This window comes from Bombina bombina, chromosome 6, assembly GCF_027579735.1.
Source record: "Bombina bombina isolate aBomBom1 chromosome 6, aBomBom1.pri, whole genome shotgun sequence".
In the NCBI taxonomy this organism is placed as follows: domain Eukaryota; kingdom Metazoa; phylum Chordata; class Amphibia; order Anura; family Bombinatoridae; genus Bombina; species Bombina bombina.
In genome coordinates, this window is record NC_069504.1 from 1,050,180,833 (window position 1) to 1,050,192,925 (window position 12,093).

At 38.5% G+C, this 12,093-nt stretch overlaps 1 protein-coding gene across 10 annotated transcripts in view; it reads left to right on the forward strand.

The window, feature by feature from the left end:
* The window catches only part of WNK1 (WNK lysine deficient protein kinase 1), a 544,152-nt gene that overhangs the window by 33,444 nt on the left and 498,615 nt on the right, over nt 1-12,093 (forward strand). The window contains exon 1 of one of the 10 annotated variants that reach the window (XM_053718837.1): nt 4,367-4,525. The exons of the other annotated variants lie outside the window; for them this stretch is intronic. The gene's annotated coding sequence lies outside the window, so the exon portion shown is untranslated. Of the gene's footprint in view, nt 1-4,366; nt 4,526-12,093 lie in introns of those variants that run through there. 10 annotated transcript variants of the gene reach the window in all.

Genomic DNA, 12,093 nt, shown 5'->3' on the forward strand with positions numbered 1-12,093 from the left:
ATGGATAGTGTTTGCTTATTGGAGGCTTACGTTTACCCACCAATAAGCAAGCATAAACCCAGGTTCTCAATAAAAAATGGGCCGGCTCCTATGCATCACATTCCTGCTTTTTAAATAAAGATAGCAAAAGAACGAAGAAAAATTAATAGGAGTAAATTAAAAAGGTTCTTAAAATTGCCTTCTCTATCTGAATCCTGAAAAAAAAAATATCTGGGTTTAGTGTCCCTTTAAGCTGAGGCATTTAGGTGGTTAGTGGTGAGAATGACAGTATGACAACTTTGTCCTGTAATGACTACTGAAACAATGAGTTCTTTATAGAACAGTTGCTTTTTATGTAGGTAGATTGACTACTTCCCTGTGAAATTACAGAAGAGGCGCATTACTTCTCACTAATAATGTTGGCGAAATGGGTTGGAGTCGCATCTAAGTGGACTTAAACCTCATAAGTGTAAACATGGTTATCTGCGGGGCAGGGGTGTAAGGGCAAAAGTGTAACCCCCATCCTTTACATTTGGTCTTTTGTATATAATATAAATGCTCCCCCCCTCACCCTAATAGTTTCTGCAGGTGCCCATGGGGTAAGCTGACCTGAATGTGCAAGGTATTTTTAACTGTTGAAAAGCAATTGAGGAAAAAGGGAGATAAAAAAAAAAAAAAAATAGTAGTAGGTGGCCATAGAATTTCCCTCAAATTCCCCCATACCCTGGATATTTAGCTTTGTAACCAACATTTTGCACTATCAAATTTTATAATCTAAAAGTACCACTGTTGCCCAAAATAGCACTATTTTTTATAATTTCTTTAGAATCCTCAATAAAATGACGAATAGAATGTATTTTTGTCTGTTCCTACACTGCATACAAGGACTCCTATGTTGGTAGCTGGCTGGTTTACAGATTGTTATAGTAACAATGAAACAATGGAAAACATAGAACCTTGCTGCTAAGATTACTGACCATGGATACTAGCTCACTATGTTACCGTTAAAAGGCAAAAGAAAATCTCAGCTTTTCTACATTTGTATCATTTGCGAAAGACAGTTGATAAAGAATTTTACATAAGTCACAATGCAACTATTTTATAAAGTTGTTGTACTTTGTTTATCTACAGCCAGACTGCTGGATTTAGGGTTCATGTATTTGTTATAGGAAAACAGTCTGATCGCTATAGAAAGGATCATGTCATTATGTTTTGTAGTATTTGCTCAATATTCTGTAAGTTTTCTTGTAGCAATGAACATTCTTTAACTGTTGCTCAGTGGTAAACTTTATGACCTACAGTACATTAATAAAGGGACACTAAAGGAAAAATTAAACTTTCATGAATCGGGCTCCAAATTAATGATTCAGATAGAAAATACAATTTTAAACAACTTTGCAATTTATTTGTATTAGCATATAGTTTGTTTTATTGTTAGCCGGAAGGTAAGTTCAGGAGTGTGCACGTGTCTGCAGCACTATTAACAAGGGCACTAGATGGCAATACTATTTCCTGTCATGTAGTGCTCCTGACATGTGCACAATACCTATCGAGATCTCTTCAACAAAGCATAACATGAGAATGAAGCAAATTTGATAATAGAAGTAAATTCAAGACTTTTTTAAAAAAAATGGTATTCTCTATCTGAATCCTAAAAGAAAATTTGGGGTTTCATGTCCCCTTTTAAAGAGAGATAAAGGAAAAAAATGAAATGTGCATTTCAGTTTGAATATAAGCATTTTTGCACTATAATTTCATCAGCAAAAATGCTTCTAGTAAACGTTCTTACAGTTTTCCTGTGGCATATACACACATCCTGTGAGGGCTTGTGCACCCAGTACTGCTCTGAGAGCTGGCAGTGGTGTTTATTGCTTCTGAAGACATCATTTGTATCATACAAGCCACAGTCATGGTGTTTAAATACTGGCGCATTGGCCTTTACAGGATATGTGCATATGATGCCACACACAAACAGTACTAACTAGAAGCTTTTTTTGTGCATTAAAGAATTTTTCAAATTGACCTTTTGGCCTTTCTATCCCTTTAAACACGCTTCCTATTTACTCCCATGATACATTTTTCAGTCTCTTTATATGCACTCATATATTGAGCTTGTGTAAGTGTATATTGCAATTGGCTGATGGCTGTCACATGATACAACTGGCAGGGTAATCTAAATATTTGAAATTTATTTAAAAAATCAGATAATTTGACTATTCAATTGCATTGTGGTGTTTGGTCATTTAAGTTAAAGACTTGAGGTGCATGCTCACTCATTAAACACTAAATACATTTTAAAAGCTTAGAATTGAGGTTATTTCCTACCTACTCTAGTCATGACTACCGCCATGTTCAATTCTAGCTTTCACTACTCTCCAGTGCTGTCAGTGTTTGAACATGTGCAGCAATTTTCCTTTAGAAACCTGCAGTGTACCTTAGATTCCAAAATGGCAGGACCCATATATGGGCTCTTTTTTTTTTTTTTTATCAAGCTCTTCTCCTCCCTATTACTGCAGGTTCTCACAAGAGATTTATCATTTATCTTGCCTGCTCTTCTCCACCTCCTTAGGTAGAGAATTTCAATCTTCCCAGTCTCATCCAACTGGAGAGATTGACGGCTCCTGCCTGCGCGTTATTGGCTGTGCGCGGGCAGAGGGTGGGATTGCACATGAGCACAAAATAGAGCTTAAATGCAATTTTAAATTCCGGCAGCGGATTGCGCCCCCCAGAGGAGAGCTGTGGCGGACAGGGGTGAATGTCTGCCCCTGTCCACCCTTGCTTGATAAATCAAGCCCATAATGTCCATTTGAGGCTGTTGCTTCCTAACCTCCACTAACCTTGAGGTTGTAGAGTTTAATCGTGGTAGACTGGTCATTTACAAGCCGTGCTGTGCAGGAGAGCAGGAGGCACAAGCAAATGTGGGCAATAATAACGGTGTGTGGTGAATGCCAACTCACAAGCTCCGAATGAGAGAAGACCGGTTCCCTGGCTGGTAACTTTTACCTTTTGCATGCTAATAAAATGGGGCACTGAAGGCAGCTGGGCTGGCTCCTAGGTTTTGAAAATGTGTTAAATGCAGGACAGACAAGGACGGCAGCAGCATAAATTTTCACCAATTTTATTATGGCACAAAAAGCCCACAACGTTTCGGGGTATTGCCCCTTAATACTCCGAAACGTTGTGGGCTTTTTGTGCCATAATAAAATTGGTGAAAATGAATGCTACTGCCGTCCTTGTCTGTGGTTTAAATGCAGGACAAACAGTAACATCCATCACCTCGGGTACCTGACTTATGTTTAAAGGGATTGTAAACACCTTTACATTTTTATATAAAATGTTTAGTTTGTGAAAAAGTAAACAATTTTATTAATATGATCGCATTTGGTGGCAAAACAGTGGCAGATATAGTTTTGAGAGATAAATAAAATATGTCTCTTTCTGTTTTAATCGGGTGATCAAAAATGCTAAAAAATTCTCTGCTCCTTTGGGCAAGTTTTTCTCTGAATTTCCCAGAAAAATTTGTTTATCCTATTAACTTTAAAAGTGGCCATTTAGGGGTTGATTTAACAACCCCTTCGCCTGCCTACGACTGTAGATTCTCACAAGAGAACCTGCACACCGTATTCAACAAGCAGCGGTCATCAGACCGCTGCTGAGGTGGCGAATTTCAATCTCCCCGGTCTCGTCTGACCGGGGAGATTGACAGCTCCTGCCAGCGCGTGATTGGCTGTGCACGGGCAGGGGGCGGAATTGCACTCAAGCGCAAAATAGTGCTCGTGTGCAATGCTAAATTCCAGCAGCGGAATTCAGCCCGTCAGAGGCAAGATGCGGGAAGATGGGAGCGTATGTGCGCCCCTTTCCACCGCAGCTTGATAAATCGACCTCTTAGAACTAGCTGTAAATGAGTTTGTGCACCGTTTTAATCAATTGTGTAGTATGTAGCCAGATAAGGGAAACTGATGTAGAATTTGAGCCCTGGCCAATTTGGGAAGAAGAAAAATGTATTTTTCATCAAAAACCAGCACAATAATCAATATATATATTGCAATGTTGTGCTATTTATTTTAAGTGTTTGATAAGAGATTTTGAGTTTTTAATCTGAAAGATTCAAATATTTTTTAATCTGCATTTAAATTAAGTATTTGTAATAAGCTAATGAAATAATTTAATATGAAAAGGAAAATACGTTTGACAAAAAATATATATCAAGAGGCCGATATGCTGAATGGTGTTGTGGTTATAACAGGAAGGATCTGTCTGCATTGACACTGTTGGGGGTTTTACATTCACTGAGCTCATTACTGAGTGATTTGAACAATGTCCCCCCCACTTGGGCAGCTGACCGGACTCCTCAGCAGCCCTGGCAATAGCTATCCTGGCTGTCCATTGCTGAAGAGGTCAGAGATTGCATTAGTGCAGCTGCAGGAGATAGCACTTGTTGCAAACTGATCTGAACAATAATCCTTCAAATCAAAAGGGTTATACAGCTGGCATTGTACGCATTGCTTTTCCTTCTGTTCTCTGGCTTCATATCGGATTTGAAAATGTAAGTCGGCTATTCTGAGAGTTCTAAATGTTTCTCTCTACTTTTTATAGAGTATGTTTAAGTTAGAAAGTTATTTTGAGATATGTAAATGAGGATCTCAAGGTCTTCACTCAGTTTTCCAGTTAGTTTATAAAAGGGACCACTGCAGCCAGTTTTGACGTGTTGCGTTTCACCCTTTAATTTAAAATGCTGCAATGAAACAGTATTAAAGTGAAGGTAAAGTTATTCAAATACAAATAGCTCTTTATTTTCCTTTTCTAACTTAAAAGGTAGTCGCTAGGTTTATTTTTTAAAAAAACTTTTATTTGACCATATTTACTAACCGTTATTTTACTGTTCCTTACGATCGTAATCCCCTCCCATCCAGCATTTCCGTGTTTTCAATACATAGACGTATAGAGCGGTCCCACCCGCTCTATACGTCAGAACTACACTCGTGCACATCTATTCTCTTCTTACCGCGCATGCGCACAAAAATGATCGCTCGCAAAAGCGCATGCGTTAATCGCGGTCAACGAAGTCCTCAGCAGCGCATGCATCCCAAATCAGTGGGTGTTTGGCAAACAATTGAAACGCCTAATGTGCATACGCAAAACGAGGACACGCTCGCTTTCAAGGAGGAGATATAATTAGTTGCGCATGCGCACAATCAAGCATCAGCTTGTGACGTCAATTGACGCCCGCCTAACGGCCAGAAAATCAATTGGCTGTATAAACAACGTGATCCTTGTTTATATAAAAAAAAAAAAAAAAAGGGTTGTTTTTTGCCAAGCGAAATCGGAGCAAATTAAACAAGAAATCAAAGGTACTATACAAAAATAGAAAAAATCATGAATGAACATCCTATTAAATTTTAATACTATATCGATTCACTTTAACTGTGATCAGATGTATTTGCTAAAACTGCAGATAGTCTTCACATTGTGCCTCTGCAGTTTATGATCTCTTGATTGGTTGAGGCCTAGACTCCAGCATTTATGTTGGATGGTCCTAGATTTGTTTCAGTTACTTAACGGGACAGCACAGTTCTATTTTGCCAGGGCTGTTGAAGTATAATTAAATCTTTTTGTTAGAACATGACATTTTTAGCACTACTCACCCTGGAAATCTTTGTGTAACCCCCTTTACAGGAGCTGCAAAGAACTGCTGGTCCCGAGCCTGTGGTCCAATCGGCAGTAGCACAATCCTAAATACATAAAGTGATTAGCTCGGGACCTGCAATGACTTCACCTATGTGTTTTATCCATGAGTAGTGCCAAAATTATTTGCAATAACAAAGTAGGGCATGTGATTTGTGCACTGCAATGTTCCTTTAAAGCATATATGTCTCTTTTTTTTTTTAAATAGCTCAAAGCAGCTTTTTTTTTTTTTTAAATCTAAAAAAAAATTGCCATGCAATTGATGCTACCCTGGAAGCCTATACTTGCTGTGCCTGTCAAAGTTTGTATATGGAGCTCTGATATTACATCAGGTGTAGTGGGGGAAAAAAAGTGCAAATCTGGCAGAATACAAGAAAGAAACAAGAAATGAACAAAGAATCTAAAGTGGCCTTTTTTTGCACACATATATATTGCAATATGCATTAACCCCTTAGCATAGTTTATTCACGTGTGTGTCCTTTAAAAATCGTATCCTTCTACTCATATTTACTTCCAGGTTCCTTTAAAGGGACAATCAAAATTAAACTTTCATTATTCAAATAGAGCATGCCATTTTAAACTACTTTCCAATTTACTTTCATTAACTAAATGTGCAGTCTTTTTATATTTAAACTTTTTGAGTCACTAGCTCCTACTGAGCATGTGCAAGAATAAGTGTGTATGCATTTGTGAATGGCTGATGGCTGTCACATGGTACGTGTATGCATTTGTGAATGACCGATGGCTGTCAAATGTTACAGGGGGGAGTGGAAAAACACATAACTTTTTATAATTGTAAAAAAAAAAAAATCTACTACTCATTTGAAGTTCAGACTAAGTGCTATTGCATTATCTTGTTATCTTGCATTTGTTGATTATGCAAATCTACTGTGTTGACTGGTCCTTTAAGATCACCCTTATATTGGAATGTACCTGATCTATGTGGAATGTGGTATCTGCCGAATACTGTAGACAGAATGTTTCTCTGTTCTTTTTCACTAAGGTGTCTGGAGTTTACATATTGTGTAAATGTATTCTCACAAGGCTGCTAAAGCATTTTTTGGAATCCTATCATTCACTAATGATAGAAGCTAATTGCAATACATTTTGCTTTTACATTTGTCGGATTGTATAACATTCTGACATACTGAAAACAAACATTCACAGGCTCTCTCACGGAAGACAAAGGCATGGAAAGCTGGAAAAATTGTTTGCAAACTGAATTTCTACTTATTTGGTTGACTGAGATCTATCAGAATACTGTATGTTTGTGCCACTAAAATCATTTTAAATTAAAAGGGCCTTAAAGGGACAAGTGCAATTTTTTTAATGTTTCAGATAGAACAAGATTTTAAGCAACTTTCTAATTTACTCCTATAAATTTTTCTTGGTTCTCTTCCTATCTTTATTTAAAAAGTCAATTTTTGGTTGAGAACCTGGGTTATGCTTGCTTATTGGTTTGCTAAATGTAGCCACCAATAAGCAAGCACTATCCAGGGTGCTGTACCTAAAAAGGGCAGGCTCCAAAGCTTTAAATTCCTGATGTAAAACAACAACAACAAAAAAAAAAATATTTATAGTAGGAGTGAATTAGAAAGTTGCTAAAAACTGCATGTTCTATCTGAATCATTAAAGAAAACAAATTGGGTTTAGTGTCCCTTTAAGTTCCTATATTAATTATGCAGTATTTGCCAATATGGGATTCTAATTTTAGAGTAGCATACTTAACTTAAAGGGATGGTCTAGTCAAAATTAAACTTTCATTCAGATAGGACTTGTAATTTTAATCAACTTTCCAATTTACTTTTATCATCAATTTTGCTTTGTTCTCTTGGTATTCTTAGTTGAAACTAAACCTAGGTAGGCTCATATTCTAATTTCTAAGCCCTTGAAGGCTGCCTCTAATCACATGATTTTTAAATTGCTTTTCACAACAAGAGACTGTTGGCCATATAGATAACACTGTGTTCAGGCACAGGGAGTTATTTAAGAGTTAGCACAACACAATACTAAATGCAAGTCGATAGATAATAAAGTCTTGTGATCAGGGGGCTGTTCACAGAGGTAAAAGTGTATTAATATAACTGTGTTGGTTGTGCAAAACTTGGGAATGGATAATAAAGGTATTATCTATCTTTTTAAACAATAACAATTCTATTGTAGACTGTACCTTTAAAGGGACATTAAACACTTTGAGATAGTAATATAAAATGATAAATTGTGTATGTATGAAAAAACTTAATAATTTCATTATTTTGTCCCCTTTTCCTGTAATTACTTTCTGAAATTGTGTGCGTTTCAGTTCCTGTTAGAAATGGATGTTCAGAACACTGTTATACTCCACTCAGCCATTGTGCTGCAATCTCTAGTGAACTTTTTATAACTGTCCCTAACTGGCCACAGCAGAGACAGTAACCTAAGTTACAACATGGCAGCTCCCATTGTTTTATAGACCTTAAAATTTTATTTATTTTGTCACTATTTAAACGGCTAATAAAACTTTAAAAAATACATCTACATGTTGTTCACAGACTAATCTTTTCTTTGAATGCATCATCCTATCCAGCATTTATTTAGTGTTTAATGTCCCTTTAAAACAAAAGTCCTGTGTTAGGCTTCTGGATGAAAACGCATTCTTCTAGCTGCATTTTCCACTGCCCTTGCAGGCATAATTACAGTCAATCCAATATATATGTCCATCTATCTGTCTATTCCAATAGAACAAACTTAGCAATCTAATAAATAAAACCTCCTACTTGTTTCTCTTATTAGAAAATGTAGGCCTTTTCTCCAACATTGGTGTGTCCGGTCCACGGCGTCATGCTTACTTGTGGGATATACTCTTCCCCAACAGGAAATGGCAAAGAGTCCCAGCAAAGCTGGTCACATGATCCCTCCTAGGCTCCGCCCACCCCAGTCATTCTCTTTGCCGTTGCACAGGCAACATCTTCACGGAGATGGTTAAGAGTTTTTTGGTGTTTAAATGTAGTTTTATTCTTCTATCAAGTGTTTGTTATTTTAAAATAGTGCTGGTATGTACTATTTACTCTGAAACAGAAAAGGATGAAGATTTCTGTTTGTAAGAGGAAGATGATTTTAGCAGACAGTAACTAAAATCGATTGCTGTTTCCACACAGGACTGTTGAGATGAAGTAACTTCAGTTGGGGGAAACAGTTAGCAGTCTTTTCTGCTTAAGGTATGACTAGCCATATTTCTAACAAGACTGTGTAATGCTGGAAGGCTGTCATTTCCCCTCATGGGGACCGGTAAGCCATTTTCTTAGTTAAACATAAAAGAATAAAGGGCTTCAAAAAGGGCTTAAAAACTGGTAGACATTTTTCTGGGCTAAAACAATTGCTTTACTAGGCATATTATGCAGATTCTAACTAATTATTGGTATTATAATCTTGGGGAACGTTTAGAAAAACGGCAGGCAATGTGTTGGACACCTTTTTCAGATGGGGGCCTTTCTAGTTATAGACAGAGCCTCATTCTGGGACTGTATAGGTTCCGTTAATTTAAGGGTTAAAGCTCCGAAATTTGGTGTGCAATACTTTTAATGCTTTAAGACACTGTGGTGAAATTTTGGTGAATTTTGAACAATTCCTTCATACTTTTTCACATATTCAGTAATAAAGTGTTTTCAGTTTGAAATTTAAAGTGACAGTAACGGTTTTATTTTAAAACGTTTTTTGTGCTTTGTTGACAAGTTTAAGCCTGTTTAACATGTCTGTACCATCAGATAAGCTATGTTCTATATGTATGAAAGCCAATGTGTCTCCCCATTTAAATTTATGTGATAATTGTGCCATAGTGTCCAAACAAAGTAAGGACAGTAATGCAACAGATAATGATATTGCCCAAGATGATTCCTCAAATGAGGGGAGTAAACATACTACATCATCCCCTACTGTGTCTACACCAGTTATGCCCACACAGGAGGCCCCTAGTACATCTAGTGCGCCAATACTTATTACCATGCAACAATTAACGGCTGTAATGGATAACTCCATAGCAAATCTTTTATCCAAAATGCCTACTTATCAGAGAAAGCGCGATTGCTCTGTTTTAAACACTGAAGAGCAAGAGGACGCTGATGATAACTGTTCTGACATACCCTCACACCAATCTCAAGGGGCCATGAGGGAGGTTTTGTCTGATGGAGAAATTTCAGATTCAGGAAAAATTTCTCATCAAGCTGAACCTGATGTTGTGACATTTAAATTTAAATTAGAACATCTCCGCGCACTGCTTAAGGAGGTGTTATCTACTCTGGATGATTGTGACAATTTGGTCATTCCAGAGAAATTATGTAAGATGGACAAGTTCCTAGAGGTTCCGGTGCCCCCCGACGCTTTTCCTATACCCAAGCGGGTGGCGGACATAGTAAATAAAGAGTGGGAAAGGCCCGGCATACCTTTTGTTCCCCCCCCTATATTTAAGAAATTATTTCCTATAGTCGACCCCAGAAAGGACTTATGGCAGACAGTCCCCAAGGTCGAGGGGGCGGTTTCTACTCTAAACAAACGCACTACTATTCCTATCGAAGATAGTTGTGCTTTCAAAGATCCTATGGATAAGAAATTAGAGGGTTTGCTTAAAAAGATTTTTGTACAGCAAGGTTACCTTCTACAACCAATTTCATGCATTGTTCCTGTCACTACGGCAGCGTGTTTCTGGTTCGAGGAACTAGAAAAATCGCTCAGTAAAGAATCTTCGTATGAGGAGGTTATGGACAGAGTTCAAGCACTTAAATTGGCTAACTCTTTTGTTTTAGATGCCGCTTTGCAATTAGCTAGATTAGCGGCGAAAAATTCAGGGTTTGCTGTCGTGGCGCGCAGAGTGCTTTGGCTAAAGTCTTGGTCAGCGGATGTGTCTTCCAAGACAAAATTGCTTAACATTCCTTTCAAAGGTAAAACATTATTTGGACCTGATTTGAAAGAGATTATTTCAGACATCACTGGGGGAAAGGGCCACGCCCTCCCACAGGATAGGTCTTTTAAGGCTAATAATAAGCCTAATTTTCGTCCCTTTCGCAGAAACGGACCAGTCTCTAATTCTGTATCCTCTAAGCAAGAGGGTAATACTTCACAACCCAAACCAGCCTGGAAACCAATGCAAGGCTGGAACAAGGGTAAGCAGGCCAAGAAGCCTACCACTGCTACCAAAACAGCATGAAGGGATAGCCCCCGATCCGGGACCGGATCTAGTGGGGGGCAGACTTTCTCTCTTTGCTCAGGCTTGGGCAAGAGATGTTCAGGATCCTTGGGCGCTAGAAATAGTTTCTCAAGGTTATCTCCTGGAATTCAAGGAACTACCCCCAAGGGGAAGGTTCCACAGGTCTCAATTATCTTCAAACCAAATAAAGAGACAGGCATTCTTACATTGTGTAGAAGACCTGTTAAAGATGGGAGTGATACATCCAGTTCCAATAAGAGAACAAGGAATGGGATTTTATTCCAATCTGTTCATAGTTCCCAAAAAAGAGGGAACATTCAGACCAATTTTGGATCTAAAGATCCTAAACAAATTTCTCAGGGTACCATCGTTCAAAATGGAAACTATTCGAACGATCCTACCTACTATCCAGGAAAATCAATTTATGACTACCGTGGATTTAAAGGATGCGTATCTACATATTCCTATCCACAAGGAACATCATCAGTTCCTAAGGTTCGCTTTTCTGGACAAGCATTACCAGTTTGTGGCACTTCCATTTGGATTAGCCACTGCTCCATGGATTTTCACAAAGGTACTAGGGTCCCTTCTAGGGGTTCTAAGACCAAGGGGCATTGCAGTAGTACCTTACTTGGACGACATCCTGATTCAAGCGTCGTCCCTGTCAAAAGCAAAGGCTCATACGGACATCGTCCTAGCCTTTCTCAGATCTCACGGATGGAAGGTGAACAAAGAAAAAAGTTCTCTGTCCCCGTCAACAAGAGTTCCCTTCTTGGGAACAATAATAGATTCCTTAGAAATGAGGATTTTTCTGACAGAGGTCAGAAAATCAAAAATTCTAAGCTCTTGTCAAGTACTTCATTCTGTTCCTCGTCCTTCCATAGCGCAGTGCATGGAAGTAATAGGATTGATGGTTGCAACAATGGACATAGTTCCTTTTGCACGAATTCATCTAAGACCATTACAACTGTGCATGCTCAGACAGTGGAATGGGGATTATACAGACTTGTCTCCGACGATTCAAGTAGATCAAAAGACCAGAGATTCACTCCGTTGGTGGCTGACCCTGGACAATCTGTCACAGGGAATGAGCTTCCGCAGACCAGAGTGGGTCATTGTCACGACCGACGCCAGCCTAGTGGGCTGGGGCGCGGTCTGGGAATCCCTGAAAGCTCAGGGTCTATGGTCTCGGGAAGAGTCTCTTCTCCCGATAAACATTCTGGAACTGAGAGCGATATTCAATGCTCTCA